Source organism: Loxodonta africana, chromosome 3 (assembly GCF_030014295.1).
Source record: "Loxodonta africana isolate mLoxAfr1 chromosome 3, mLoxAfr1.hap2, whole genome shotgun sequence".
NCBI lineage: Eukaryota > Metazoa > Chordata > Mammalia > Proboscidea > Elephantidae > Loxodonta > Loxodonta africana.
Window position 1 is genome coordinate 151,299,308 of NC_087344.1, and position 16,324 is coordinate 151,315,631.

General features: G+C 40.3%; 1 non-coding gene across 1 annotated transcript; it reads left to right on the forward strand.

The window, feature by feature from the left end:
• Positions 1 to 15,833: 15,833 nt before the first annotated feature.
• Positions 15,834 to 15,905, forward strand: TRNAQ-CUG (transfer RNA glutamine (anticodon CUG)). Its single transcript has one exon. It is a non-coding gene; the product is annotated as a tRNA-Gln (tRNA).
• The last annotated feature ends 419 nt before the right edge of the window (positions 15,906 to 16,324 follow it).

The window sequence follows — 16,324 nt, forward strand, 5'->3', positions numbered from 1 at the left end:
AATCCAATCCCTGTCTGAACAGTTGGCTTTGGGAATGGTTCCTGTCTTGGGCTAACAGAAGGTCTGGAGACCATGACCCCCGGGGTTCCTCTAGTCTCAGTCAGACCATTAAGTCTGGCCTTTTTACGTAAGTTAGAGGTCTAAATGCCACTGCTCTCCTGCCCCTTCTGGGGTTCTCTGCTCTGTTCCCTGTCAGGGCAGTCATGCCTTATAACCAGGCACCGTCTAGTTCTTTCGGTGTCAGGCTGATGGAGTCTCTGGTTTATGTGGCCCAGTCTCTTTGTGGGGCTCATAATTACCTTGTGTGTTTGGTGTTCTTCATTCTCCTTTGCTCTAGGTTGTTTGAGACCGATTGATGCATCTTTGATGGTCCTGGGCTACCATTTAAGACTCCAGATGCCACTTTCCAAAGTGGAATGCAGAATGTTTTCTGAATAGATTTTATTGGTCCAATTGACCTAGATGTCCTCTGAAGCCATGGTCCCCAAACCCCCTCCCCTGCTACGCTGGCCTTCAAAGCATTCACTTTATCCAGGAGACTTCTTTGCTTTTGGTTTAAACTTGTTGTGTTGGACTCTCCTGTATTGTGTAGTATCTTTTCTTTCACCTAAAATAGTTCTTGTCTACTATCTAATTAGTAAATACCCCTCTCCCTCCACACTCTCGTAAGCATCAAAGAATATCCTCTTCTGTATGTAAACTTTTTCTTGAGCTCCCGTAATAGTGGTCTCATACAATATTTGTCCCTTTGCAACTGAATACTTTCACTCAGCATAATGCCTTCCAGATTCCTCCATGTTATGAAATGTTTCACAGATTCATCATTGTTCTTACCAATGCATAGTATTCCATCGTGTGAATATACCATAATTTATTTATCCATTCATCCATTGATGGGCAGCTTGATTGCTTCCATCTTTTTGCTATTGTAAACAGTGCTGCAATGAACATGGGTGTGCATATATCTGTTCATATAAAGGGTCTTATTTCTCTAGGCAATATTTCAAGGAATGGGATTGCTGGATCGTACAGTAGTTCTATTTCTAGCTTTTTAAGGAAGCGCCAAAAGGATTTCCTTCATGGTTATACCATTTTCCATTCCCACCAGCAGTGTATAAGTGTCCCAGTCTCTCCACAACCTCTCCAACATTCATTATTTTGTGTTTTTTGGATTAGTGCCAGCCATGTTGGAGTGAGGTGGAATCTCATTGTAGTTTTGATTTGCATTTCTCAAATGGCTAATGATCGTGAGCATTTCCTCATGTATCTGTTAGCTACCTGAATGTCTTCTTTACAGATGTGCCTGTTCATATCATTGGCCCATTTTTTAATAGAGTTATTTGTCTTTTTGTAGTTGAATTTTTGCAGTATCATGTAGCTTTTAGAGATCAGATGATGACTAAGAATGTTATAGCTAAAAACTTTTTCCCGATCTTTATGTAATCTTTTTACACTTTTGTTGAAGTCCTTGTATGAGCATAGGTGTTTGATTTTTAGGAGCTCCCAGTTATCTAATTTCTCTTCTGGTGTTTGTGCATTGTTAGTAATGTTTTGTATACTGTTTATGCTGTGTATTAGGACTCCTAGTGCTGTCCCTATTTTATTCTTCCATGATCTTTATCGTTGTAGATTTTACATTTACGTCTTTGATCCATTTGTAGTTAGTTTTTGTGCATGGTGTGAGGTATGGGTCTTGTTTCATTTTTTGCAGATGGATATCCAGTTATGCCAGCATGATTGTTAAAGAGACTGTCTTTTCCCCTTTAACTGATTTTGGGCCGCTGTCAAATATCAGGTGCTCATACGTGGTTGAATTTCTGTTTGGAATCTCAATTCTGTTGCATTGGTCTATGTACCTGTTGTACCAGTAGCAGGCTGTTTTGACCATTGTGGCGGTAAAATAGTTTCTAAAATCAGGTAGAGTAAGGCCTCTCACTTTGCTCTTTTTTTTCAGTAATGCTTTACTTATCCAGGGCCTCTTTCCCTTCATTATGAAGCTGGTGATTTGCTTCTCCATCTCGTTAAAAAACTTCATTGGAATTTGGATGGGAATTGCATTGTGTGTATACATCGCTTTTGGTAGAATAGACAATTGTACAATGTTAAGCCTTCCTATCCATGATCATGGTATGTTTTTCCACTTGTAGATCTCTTTTCGTCTTGCAGTAGCTTCTAGTACTTTTCTTGGTATAGGTCTTTTAGGTCTCTGGTATGATTTATTCCTAAGCATTTTATCTTTTTGGAGGCTACTTTAAATGGTATTGATTTGGTGATTTCCTGTTGGATGTTCTTTTTGTTGGTGTAGAGGAATTCACCTAATTCTTGTATATTTATTTTGTATCCTGACAATCTGCTGAACTCTCAGCTTCAGTAGTTTTCTTGAGGATTCTTTAGGGTTTTCTGTGTATAAGATCACGCCATCTGCAAATAGAGATACTTTTTCTTCTTCCTTATCAATCTGGATGCCCTTTATTTCTTTAGCTAGCCTAATTGCTCTGGCTAGGACCTCCAGCACACTGTTGAATAAGACTGGTGATAAAGGGCATCCTTGTCTGGTTCCCAGTGGCAAGGGGAATGCTACAGACTCTCTGCATTTAGGGTGATGTTGGGTGTTGGGTTTGTATAAATGCTATTTATTACGTTGAGGAAGTTTTCTTTTATTCCTATTTTTCTGAGAGTTTGTATCATGAATGGGTGTTGGATGTTGTCAAATGCATCTGCATTAATAGATAAGATCATGTGGTTCTTCTCTTTTTTTTATTTGTATGATTTTTTTTTTTTGTTATGTTTCTTGGCTTTAATTGTTTTTCTTGTGTTGACCCATCCGTGCACACCTTGTATGAATCTCATGTGGTCATGGTGAATTATTTTCCTAATATGTTGCTGAAGTCTTTTGGCTAGAATTTTGTTGAGGATTTTTGCATCTAAGTTCATGAGGGATATAGGTGTGTAATTGTGTGTGTGTGTGTGTGTGTGTGTGTGTCCTTTGGTGTCAAGGATATGCTGGCTCTATATAATGAGTTTGGGAGTATACCGTCCTTCTTTATGCTCTGAAATACCTTGAGTAGTAGTGTTGTTAACTCTTCTCTGAAAGTTTGGTAGAACTCTGTAGTGAATCCGTTCGGGCCAGGGCTTTTATTCTTTGGGAGTTTTTATTATTATTATTATTTCTTTTTCTATCTCTTTTTTGTTATGGGATTATTTAATTGTTCAACCTCTGGTTGTATTACTTTCGGTAGGTAGTATACTTCCAGAAATTAATCCATCTCTTTGAGGTTTTCAAATTTGCTAGAGTACCATAGAGAGATAGTATTTTGATAAAAAAAAATTTGATATCATTCTTTAATTTCAATTGGGTCTATTGTAATATCGCCCATCTCATGTCTTATTCGGGTTATTTGCTTCCTCTCCTGTTTTTCTTTTGTCATTCTGGCCAGTGATTTATCAATTTTGTTGATTTTTTCAAAGAACCATATTTTGGTCTTGTTAACCCTTTCAATTGTTTTTCTGTTGTCTATTTCATTTAATTCTGCTCTAAGTTTTATTATTTGCTTTCTTCTGCTGCCTGAGAGTTTCTTTTGCTTCTCTCTTTCTATGTATTCAAGTTGTAGGGATAATTCCTTGATTTCGGCTCTTTCATCTTTTTTTGTATGTGTGCCTTTATTGATATAAATTGACCTCTGAGCACTTCTTTTGCTGTGTCCCAAAGTTTCTGATAGGAAATGTTTTCATTCTCATTGGTTTCCATGAATTTCTTTATTCCATCCGTAACGTCTTCTATAACCCAGTTGTTTTTGAGCTGGGTATTGTTCAGTTTGCAAGTGTTTGATTTCTTTTCCTTGCTTTTTCTGTTATTGATTTCTACTTTTATGGCCTTATGGTCAGAGAAGATGCTTTGTAATATTTCGATATTTTGGATTCTGCTAAGGCTTGCTTTATGACCTAATATGTGGCGTATTCTAGAGAATGTTCCATGTGCAGTAGAAAGAAAAGTATACTTGGCTGCTGTTTAGTGGAGTGTTCTGTATATGTCTATGAGGTCAAATCGGTTGATTGTGGCATTTAGATCTTTTGTGTCTTTATTGAGCTTCTTTCTGGATATTCTGTCCTTTACCGAGAGTGGCGTGTTGAAGTCTCCTACTATAATTGTGGAGCTGTCTATCTCACTTTTCAACGCTGTTGGAGCGTGTTTTATGTATCTTGCGGCCCTGTCATTGGGTGCATAAATATGTAATATGGCTATATCCTCCTGGTATATTGTCCTTTTAATAATGATATAGTGTCCTTCCTCATTCTTTGTGGTAGATTTGACTTTAAAGTCTATTGTTTCAGAAATTAATACTGCCACACCTGCTCTCCTTTGATTGTTGTTTGCTCGATATATTTTTTTCCATCCTTTGAATTTTTGTTTGTTTGTGTCTCTAAGTCTAAGGTGTGTCTCTTATAGGCAGCATAGAGACTCATGTTACTTTTTAATCCATTCTTCCACTCTCTGTCTTTTTATTGGTACATTAATCCATTTACATTTAGCATTATTATGGATAAGTATGAGCTTAGTAAAATGCACAATTCTTATGTACACAGTCCAATGAATTTTGATAAACATAACCATTACCTCAATCAAGTTACAGAAGGTTTCAATTAACTCACAAAGATCCTTTGAACACTTTTCCAGTCAATCCCTACCTCACTCCCTCTTAGGCAATCACCATTCTGTTTTCTCTGTCCATAGATAAGTTTTGACTTATAAATAACTACACTTTTTTGTGTTTGTCTTTTTTTTTTTAATTCAACCTAAGGTTTTTGAGATATATTGCTGCATGCATGTGTGTGTGTTGTTTTGGTGTTATTGATGAGGGTAATTTCAACATGTGAACAAGAGACAGTTGATGAAGAATTGGGTCATTTCTAGTTTTGGCTACTGTGACCAAGGCTGATATGAAAATTCTTGTACAAGTCTTTTTGTGGATATGTGAATTCATTTCTTTCGGGTATGTCCCTATTATTGGAATCACTGGGTTTTGGAGTTTTCCAGAGTGGTTGAGCTATTTTACTGTGCCAACATGAACAAGAGATACATTGATCTACATTCTTGTCAGCAATTGGTGGTTTTGTTACCACAAATCGTGGATTTGAGCCGGCTGCCCCAAAGCCAATAGTGAGACAGGAGGACGTAAGCAGCAAGAGGCCTTTAATGAACACTGGCATACGAGAGAAAGAGGGGATTAAATTTCTCTCAAATTCTGTCTAAGCCTAGACAACTAATTGGAGGGTTTTTATAGGGGGAAGGTCAGGGTTTAGAGGTTTTCAGGAATGTTGGTTTTTCTTTTATGTAGACACGATGATAAAGTGATCTGTTATTGAAGTTCTGCAAGTCTCTTCATGCCATCCTGGAGTCCTTCAAGTCTCTTCATGCCGTCCCGGTTTCTCTTACAAGATGATGTAAGCTTTGTTCAGCTACCTCGGTTTTGGGTATTTTTTTCCTTGGGAGAGGAACATAGCTTAATCAGCAGCTAAAAATTGATTACCTTATTTTTCTTTAAAGGACCAATCATGAAACAGACTTTAGAAGAAGGAATTATGTCTCAAAAACTAGAAATTAATCACAATTTATACAGCTATACTAAAACACTAGAAAAATATATTTTCTCTATTCCAATACTAAAACTCCAAAGGAAATATATTTTCTCTACTTCATTTTCTGTGTTTTACGTTTCACCCATTTTGATGGGTGTATGATGGTGATGGTATTTTTTTATGATGGTATACCACGGTGTCATGGGTTGAATTGTATCCCCCCCAAAATGTGTGTATCAACGTGATTAGGCCATGATTCGCAGCATTGTGTGGGTGTCCTCTATTTTGTGATTGTAATTATATGTTGAGAGGATTAGTGTGGGATTGTAACACCACCCTTACTCAGGTCACCTCCCTGACCAAAGGTAAAGGGAGTTTCCCTGGGGTGTGGTCTCCACCACCTTTTATCTTTCAAGAGATATAAGGAAAGGGAAGCAAGCAAAGAGTTGGGGACCTCATACCACCAACAAAGCAGCATTAGGTATAGAACGCGTCCTATGGACACAGGGTCTCATTGCCCAAGAAGCTCCTCGACCAGGGGAAGGTTGAGGACAAGGAATCTTCCTCCAGAGCCCACAGAGAGTGAAAGCTGCCCCCTGGAGCTGATACGCTGAATTGGGACTTGTAACCTCCTAGACTGTGAGAGAATGTACTTCTCTTTGTTAAAGCCATCCACTTGTGTTACCACAGTATTTCTGTTATGGCAGCACTAGATAACTAAGACAGAATTTTGTACTGAGAGAGTGGGATGCTGCTCTTTCAGATACCGAAAATGTGGAAGCGGTTTTGAAACTGTGATTAGATCGAGTTGTGAAAGCAGCAGAGGACCAGGACAGCAGAGAACCTGCAGCAGCAGGAAGGGGCAACAGCAGAGAATCAACAGCAGCAGAACCTGGAGACCAGCACGAGAGGGTGCTGGAGCCGACCCACGGAGCCAGAGAGCTGAGCGCCTGGGATCAGGAGGCTTCCTGGTGGAGTGGGGTGCCTCCAGGTACTTATAGGTGGAGCTACAGAGCTTTGGAACACTTGCCCCAGCAGGGCAGATGCGAATGTGAGGCCCAGGAGCCAAGAGGCCAAGAAACCAAGAAGCAGAAGCTGAAGAGACAACACAAGAATTTGAGCTGCCTCAGTCTCAAAAGGTATGACCATGACCTCAGAGGTTTCAGAGGGTGGACCCATGGCCTCTGGTGTTTTTTAAGGGTAGAGTTGCCACTCAGATGGTTGAGGAAAAGGGTGCGCCTACAGCCGAGGGAGCAGAGTCGCTGTCCCAGTGGGCCTGGGAGGCAGAGTTGAAGCCCAGGGTCGAGGGGTCTCCATTCAGAATCCGGAGAGTGTGGCCAATACCTAGAGGCAGGAGGGCAGGGTTATTGTGGAAATTGTCTTGGAGAACGGAGGATCATTTTCAAAGCTTTGACGGCTAATGTAGTGTTTCTGCGACTTACTTGGTGCCTGTTATCCCTTCTTTCCTCCAGTTTCTCCCATTCGTAATGGCAATGTCTAGCTTGTGCCTGTTCTGCCCTTGTACCTTTAGAAGCAGATAATTAGTATTCTAGATTTCACAGATGAAGAGGAATTTTTGGATTTTAGACTTGGAGTTAAGACTTTTGCTATGATATGTTGGAATAGATATGAGTTGTTTGCTGCAAGGATGTGGTTTTTGGGTGCTCAAAGGGTGGAATATCATGGATTGAATTGTGTCCCCCCAAAAATATTTATGTCAACTTGGTTAGGTCATGATTCCCAGTATTGTGTGGTTGTCCTTTATTTTGTGATTGTAATTTTATGTTGAGAGGATTGGGGTGGGATTTTAACACCACCCTTACTCAGGTCACCTCCCTGATCCAAGGTAAAGGGACTTTCCCTGGGGTGAGGCCTACACCATCTTTTATCTCTCAAAAGATCAAGGGAAAGGGAAGCAAGCAGACAGCTGGAGACCTCATACCACCAGGAAAGCAGCACCGGGAGCAGAGCGCAACCTTTGGTCAGGGAGTCCCTTCACCTGAGAAGCTCCTCGACGAGGGGAAGATTGAGGACATGGACCTTCCTCCAGAGCTGAGAGAGAAAGAGAAACCCTTCCCCTGGAGCCGATGCCCTGAACTTGGACTTATAATCTACTGGACTGTGAGAAAATAAATTTCTGTTTGTGAAAGCCATCCATTGTAGTATTTCTTTTATGGCAGCACTAGATGACTAAGACACATGGTGACCTAAATTTTTGTTTCCCTTATGAGTGATGATGTTGGAGATTTTTTCTTATGCCTTTTGGGTATTAAAAAATCCTCTTTTGGGAAGAAGGCCACATGAAGATGCATCTACAAGCCAAGGAACGTCAGTGAATGCTTGGGGATACCCGAAACTGAAAGAGAGACAAGGACGATTTTTTACTAGAGCCTTCAGAGAGCTTGGCTCTGCTCACACTCTGAATTTGGGCTCTTAGCCTCCAGAACTGTTAAGGAATAAATTCCTCATCTTACACACACACACACACACACACACACACACACAAAAAAAATCCTCTTTTGTGAAGACAGCCTCTTCAATTTTAATTGACTTAACTTTTATTTTTTTAACTTTTTAAATAAACATTTTATCTTTGGATACATTTATACATACAGAAAAGTTGAGATGATACCACTGAAATTTCACTTAAATTTCACAACCAGTTTCCCCTGGTATTAATATCTTAGATGGTATATTTGACACAATGAATGAACTAATATGGATACTTTATTATGAACTGAAGTACATATTTTATTCAGATATCCTTAGCTTTTGCTTGATACCGTTTTTTTCTTCCAGGATACATCATCGTATTTAGTTGTCATGTCTCCTTAAGTGCTTCTTAACTGTGACAATTCCTCTAACTTCCCTTGTGTGTGATGGCTTGGGAATTCTGAGGAGTATTGGTCAGGTATTTTGAAGAATGTCCCTCCAATGGGATTTGTCTGATGTTTTTCTCATGATTAGACTGGGGTATGGGTTTGGGGAAGTAAAATGCTATTCCATCATATGATATCAACATGACTTAGCACTGTTGATGTTAATCTTGGTCACCTGGTTGAGGTAGTGTTCCTCAGGTCTTTGTTGTAAAGGTGCTCTTCCCCCACCCTCCCCTTCCAGGCTGTTTCTTTGGAAGGAAGTCAGTATGAGTAGCCACATTTAAGTAGTGGGTTTTTTACCACACCTCTTTGAGCCCAGAGTACCAAAAGTATTTGGGATTCTTCTGCAAGGGACGTTAATCTATTCTTACGACAACGGGGGCATTTATATTCATTTATTCAATCATTTGTTTATATTAATATGAACTTGTGAATGTGTATTTTGTACTTTGGGTTAATCTAATCTTACTGTGTTTATATTGTTGCTAAAATTATGTTAGTTTGGACATTAGGAGCTCTTTCAATCGACTCCTGTGTTTCTTTGATCTACCCCCATCATTTTGTTCTTTTTTAAAGGAGTCCCTGGTTGGAGCAAAGAGCTGAGTGTTCAACTAGGCAGTTTGAACCCAGCCAGAGGCACCTCAGAACACAGCTGATCTGCTTCCCAAAGGTCACAGCATTGAAAACCCTATGGAGCTGTTCTGCTCTGCACACATGGGGTCGCCACGAGTCATAATCAACTCCACAGCAACTAATAAACACCGTACTTAAAGCCAATACTTACATTTACTCCCGTTAAAAGCTTAATTTAGATTTCTACCAACAAACATGAACTGACAATTAAATAAATGCATTTATGGTATGTGGTGTACAGATCAAGGCTGATTCTCACTGCTTCTGCCCACCCTTCTCTCCCCCTTTTTCTCTGCACGTTCTTATTTCTGTCTAGATCCCGGCCACTGCAGCTGCCATTGCTTTGCTCAGCTTCACACCTACTTGGATGTCCCACTCCTCTCTGGCATCAAATGACGCTGCTGAGGTCAGCTGAGCACAGGAAGCTGGTGTAGGTGAAGATCACAGGCTCTTGATTCATCCAGGCTCTGGCCTAAGGGTCCTACTGACTGCTTCCTGCCAACTCTATTCGGATTATTACCCACAATCCTCACCCTTCCTGGGACCCTAGGCCCATGATCGCTAACATCTTTACCACCACTGGGTATCTATACCACCTCAGAGCTACTCTTTTCTGCAGGTTCAGTTGCTTGATTCCCCACTGTGTGGTGAGCACAGTGCCCAGTCCAAGGCCCAGCATGCATATCACAGATCAACAGTGATGTTATGATTCTCTGCCTGGGCTCCTCACATATGCCAGAAAAATAGGGAAGTGTGACAAGAATATTATTTCTAAATGTTTCATACCACTGTAACACAGCAGAACTTACTTCCCAGCTTGTAAGACATGCTGCAGGGGTGGTTATTGCACTTATCGCTTTAGTGATACGTTCAACATGGAACGGAACTAGGTAAATAGTTTAGCCCTTTCAGTGGCTCTAAGGAAAACTATTTGTAAGTAAGTAATTGTGTTTTTTTCCACCACCCCCCATCTAGTTTTCTAGTCCTGGGCCAGATTCTGGTCTGAGGGTACAAAGATGGCACTACAATCTGTGCCTTCAAAAAGGTCACACTCTAGTGATTGAGGTATAAGTTGAAGAATGTGGTCTTTGCTCCCCAAACCATTTATTATACAAAACTCCACACGATTCTTTAATTCATGTGTGCTCTGGAATTACCAGAGTGTTTTTGGGAGAAATTCCTGGGCTCCACTTCCAGTGATTTCATAGCCGTGAGGCCATAGAATCTGCATTTTCTTTTTAATTTAATTTCTTGTTGGTGTTGAGAATATGTACAGCAAAACATATACCAATTCCACAGTTTCTGCATGTACAATTTAGTGAAACGGGTTACATTCTTTCAGGTGTGCAATCCTCCTTTATGAGTCGTTCCTTCCTCATTAACGTTAACTCACTGCCTCCCAAGTTTCGTATCTAATCTTTTACGTTGCTGTTGTCAATTTGTTTCTGTAGAGAAGGATCCTAAAAGAGCATAATGCTCAAGGCAGACATTCTTTACTGGTTAAGCTAAACTATTTTTTGGTTTTAAGAAGTCTTCAGGGGATATTTTTATTGAAGTTTTAAAGATGATCTGAGAGCAATAGTTTTAGGGGTTTATCTAGTCTCCTTGGTTCCAGAAAATCTGAACCATGAGAATCTGAAATTCTGTTCCTCGTTCTCTCAGTCATCTAGTGCTACTATAATAGAAATATCACAAGTGGATGGCTTTAACAAAAAGAAATTAATTTTCTCACAGTCTAGTAGGTTCCAAGTTCAAATTCAAGGCCTCGGCTCCAGGGGGAGGCTTTCTCTCATTGTTGGTTCTGGAGGAAGGTCCTTGTCCTCAATCTTCCCCTGGTCAAGGAGCTTCTCAGACACAGGGACCCGGTGCCCAAAGGACGTGCTCTTCTCTTGGTGCTGCTTTCTTGATGGTATGAGGTCCCCAACTCTCTGCTTGCTTCCCTTTCCTTTGCTCTCTTGAGAGATAAAAGGTGGTGTGGGCCACACCCCAGGGAAACTCCCTTTGCACTGGATCAGGGGTGAGTCCTGGGTAAGGGGAGTGTTATAATCCCATCCTATTCCTCTCAACATAAAAGTACAATCACAAAATGGAGGACAACCACAGAACACTGGGAATCATGGCCCATCCAAATTGATACACACATTTTTGTGGGGACATAACTCAATCCATAACATGCATTTTTCCCCTTTGATCAGAATTCTTTTATACAATCTTTGCTCAAAATGTACTGTATAGCTAGGCACAATCCTTTTCTTCTGGTCTCAATGCAAAGGAGGCAGTATGTTCATGGAGGCAATTAGCCACACATTCTATTTTGTCCTCTTATTCCTAACTCTCCTTTTTCCTTTGTTGCTGCAGGCAAATAAAGACCAGTCCGTGTGTCTGGAATCTTTACTTTTTACCAAGCTATCTGGTGATTGTAATGCATGTAGACAGCAGAAGAGTTTGAAAAAACAGTGCTTTAGGCAATTGATTCATGCATGACTAAATATAATGATAATTTTTTTAATTAAATTGAGAAGCTTTTATTGAAAATTGCATAATAAAAAAAACACTCAATAATATTGTTTGAGGAAAATTAACCATGTTTTTGTGTTCTAGAAATAAATCTAAAATCAAAAAACCAAACATGTTTCTGTCGAGTCAATTCCGACTCATAACTACCCTGTAGGACAGAGTAGAACTGCCTGGAGGGGTTTCCCAGGAGCAGCAGGTGGACTTGAAGTGCCAACCTCTGTTTAGCAGCCGAGCTCTTAACCTCTGCGCCACCAGGGCTCCAAAATAAAGCTACTACTCCCTAAGTCTTTCCTAGATACAGTCATAGAAAAACCAAAAAATTGAAAGAATAAAAAGAAAACCCATCAAATACATAGAAATAAGTCTATCAGCAAACTAATACCTTAGTTATAGATGGACTCCCTTTTAACACTATACCTTCAGCTATTCAAACACTGACTTGAATGAGAATTCAGTTATCATATGTAAATGAAACTATAGACATAAACTGCTAAGTGAGTGGGTCCAGCTGCCTCTCTTCCCACTACATCGTTCTTAAATTTTTCCTGGTTTCTCTCTTTCTTTTCTTCTTTCCTCCCTGCTGCTCCTCCTACTTCCTTCTTCTGGCTCTTCTTCTCTGCACACTAGTGCAAGCCACCGGAATATCTGAATACACTGCCATGATCTGAGAGGATGAGGAACTAGTTTTCACCAGTGGAAGTGCATTTTTCTCTAGGCAGGGCTTTTTATTTAGAGCTTCCCTCTGCATTCTTATTTTATTATAGCACTTCCCTCCCCAATCTTAGATTCTATGAACTCGTAGTTTGTTGTTTTTACTTCAATGTGTTGTTATCCATTACCGTTATTGTTTTTGATGCTCAAATTGTCTCAATTTGGACCAGTTTGGATCTGTTCAAGTTGGTTCCTATGATCTTTTGACTTGCTTCCAAGAATCAAGAAGCACATTCTTCCTTTCTGGCACAAGAAGTTCCAAGCTCAACTTGTGATTTCCTTTTCCAAAATCAGTCATTTCTCCTAGGAATCTGGTTCTTTTGGTGGAGAATGGCATTCACAACAAAGATGTAGCCACTAGGTAGCATTGCTTCTAAAAAAAAAACTCTGTAAATGGACATAGTGAGCAAATATTCATTTTTAATTCATGAGCTTATACTGACACTTTCAATCCCAATCCAACACCAAGAGGTTCTTCCTCCACTTCCCCTAGTCCATATTTTTATCTCCTCTCTCATGTTGATAACCCTGATTCCAATTTTTAATACATTTACTCATGTGCTCTATTCTAAAATACACAGAGAATTGTTTCCAAATTATTCCATCAATATGACTACCAACAACAAATCTACAAAGTTAAGTTCAAAATTTCTTTGCAGATGCTTCTGACATAAGAACATACCCCTCTATGGATCACAGTCAGAGGATTGCATTTAAAATTCACATGAATATTTTCTGTGTGATTGTATTATCATTTTGACATATGGTTCAATTTAAAATTTTCTACTTCTTTTCATCAATTGTAGTGTTTTCTTTTTCTTCTTTTTTGGAAAATGCAAAACATCACATTGTTTAAAATCAAAACTATATAAAAAAGATAATACTTAGCAAAGTCTCACCATCATTTCTATCGCTTAAACCACATTCCCTAGATGAAAACATTTTTATTACCTTCTGGCTTATCCTTCCTGAAAATCAGCAAGTATTAATAATGAGTACAAACACGTCTATCCTCTCCTTTCTTAAAGAAAAGGTAGAATACTGTATACATTTTTTCACTTCTTGCTTTCCTTTTTTTCACATAAACTATCCTAGCAATAACTCAGCAGCAGTCCATAGAGACCCTCACATTTTGGCCACGTAGAACTCCATTACGTGTATGCATGACCAGGTCATTCTTAAATGTCTTATATGCAGTCTAACCATTTTGAAATCATTAGCCCAAGCGATTCAACTCACTTTTCAAAGGCACAAACTAGCCTTAGGAAGAAGAGGTAATTTTGAGTGCCAAAGGAATGTATGATAACAATCTCTTTGTAAGATATGAAACTATGTGTATAATTTAAAGACAAAGTTTACATCTATTATGCACATATTTAGTGTTATGGTATTTTGTGCACATAAATGAAATAATGAGACAATACTGTAAGGCAACTTGGATACACCTACCCTGTGACACAAATGGGTGTCCCTGGATACCTTGATATATTTACATGATGGAAAAGCCCAAATCAATTCCAACTTCTCTAACCCCAAATATTTATTGATCAACCCAAATCTACCTACATCAATCCAATTCTCTTCCACACTTGTTCTGACACCAGGTGCACATGCAGCATCTTCCACTGACCCTAAACTTCTGGAGCTAGAGCAGACCTCACAAGTAAAGGGCACAGACACCAGCTGTAACCTTGGGAGTCCTCGTGACCCACTCACTTCTGACCCGCTGGCTACATACTCAGAAGTTCCCTCTACCCCTTCAGGATACCAGCCATAAGCTCAGAGATGCTCATTCCCCTCACTTCTGACCTGCTGGTTCTCACTAGTCCCTTGGGTTTCATAATTGACTGGAATGACTCACAGAAAGTCCTATACTTACAATTACAGTTTTAAAGCATAAAGAATACAAATGAAGAGACACATAGGGCAAGGACTGGGAAGATTCTAAACATGGCGAGTCCTTGTCTCAAAAAGGGCTGAATTACCCTTCCGTGTGCATAGTTGTCTCCATCAACAAGGAAGCCTGAGGAGCTTTTCTGTTCAGAGCCTTTTTCTGAGCCTCATTTCTTAGGCATGACTGAATGAAGTTTTCCCCAACCTCTGTACCCCTCGCCCTCGGTTGGCCTACATCAGAAAGAAGGTCCTCTTTCTAGCCTTGCCAGCTCCCACTTGAGTCATCTTATTAGCATAAACCCTCAAGTGTGGTCTGGAGGCCTATAGGAAACAAAGGCACCTCTATTACTCAGCAAGTTCCAAGCATTTAGATTTATCTCAAGGAGGACTGGAGACACGGTTTTAAGTGCTGGGCTTCGAAGCAAAAGCTCCATGGTTTGACCCACCAGCCACTCCGAGGGAGAAAGATGTAGGAAGGGGTGTCTGTAAAGATTTCCATCCTTGGAAGCCCTACTGGGCTGTTCTACCCTGTCCTATAGTTACTAGGAGTCAGAATCAACCTGAGAGCCAGGGGCTTAGTGTTTTTTTTTTTTTTCGAGTTATCTCTGAGAAACAAAGGACAAAGATGAATTTCTTTGGATGGAGTTAAATCTTTACTGCACTTCAAAAAACAAATAAAAAACTGTGAAGTTCCTAGGTCATGATATATATAGAAATTGGAATGTAATGGACATGGCCAAGCTCTCAGAAAACAGACTGGGGCTGAATAAGTGTCAGAGCCCTGTCTTATAGCCTCAACAGCACGTGGTCGATTTTGAGTCACAGCAGATGAAGTTAGTCTGGTTTGTCAGAGTGTATAAATGTTAAACAAGGTTAATTGTTTTTTGTTGTATATCTAACAAATTCATGATTTTCGTAAGGAAAACTTACCAAAAAAAGAAATCTATAAAGAAGAAAATGAGAGTTCTCCTGCCTGCAGAACTCACTCCCCAGGTAAAACACTGCTGAGACACCTTTCTACATTACACGTGGGAAGCCGTGGTGGCTTTGGAGTGCAATAGATGCTATTTGGACAAGGAACCCCGGAAGTCCCAAGTCGTGCCCTGACAATTATCTGCCCTCCTTGGGCAATGAGTAATGGGTGAAGGCAATGAAAAGGAAAATAACACTGTTGTTTGCAGAAATTTCACCTTGGGGCAGGGAATGCTGGTAAATGAGGCCACTGTGTGATTTATGACACAGACTTAAAGAGCTGTGCTATAGCTCTAAACCCAAAGTGGATTTTACCTCAATTTCCTAAGATACGAATGAAATGATAGAAGTCAATAAAAAGAGAGGTGCAGAGAGAAAGCAAGATGGATGAGTCCACTCACACAGGTCAGTGGTCATCAAGTCCCGTCTGATAGAGGACTGCCTTGAGATTAGTCGTGGAAACTATGGATGCTAAATGAGATTCACACACCTCTATTGAGATGCTCATACGGGGTCCCTAGAAGTCAGAATCCATTGGACAGCAAGAGGTTTTTTCTTCTTTTTAACAGAAATCATCATAGATATGAGTCAGAATCTACTGCCCCAGGGCAGTGGATTACCGGCATACCGCATACCGTCGCAAAGGCTTGTGGTTCCATGGTGTAATGGTGAGCACTCTGGACTCTGAATCCAGCGATCCGAGTTCAAGTCTCGGTGGAACCTTAGTGTTTCCTTTAAGTGAAGGATTGGAAAAACACCTTAAATTGTGAATGAAACTTGTTACTCCCCTTTAGGCGTCCCGCCTCTGATCCTCATTCAGGAGCTAGAAAGGTTTCAGGCCCCCAAGGAGGAATCCTGAGCTGCTGCAGATCCCTGCTGTCCTCCTGCCCGGCACCCTTTTCCTCACATCTCCTCCTCAGGAACTGAGGTCCCAGAAACCCTCAGAAAATAGCTGAGGAAGGAGGAGAGACTGGAAAGAACAGAGAAGACAATTGGAAAGAAAAAGTGAGGAAGTAGGGAATGGTAGGCAGAGGAACTGGGCGGTCACAGCAGCGGTTTCAGTTGCTGGGTGTGGACCACCGCTGCTCCTCACTCAGGAGCCTCCCATCGCTTCCTGTCCCACCAGAGAAGCCGGTTCCACC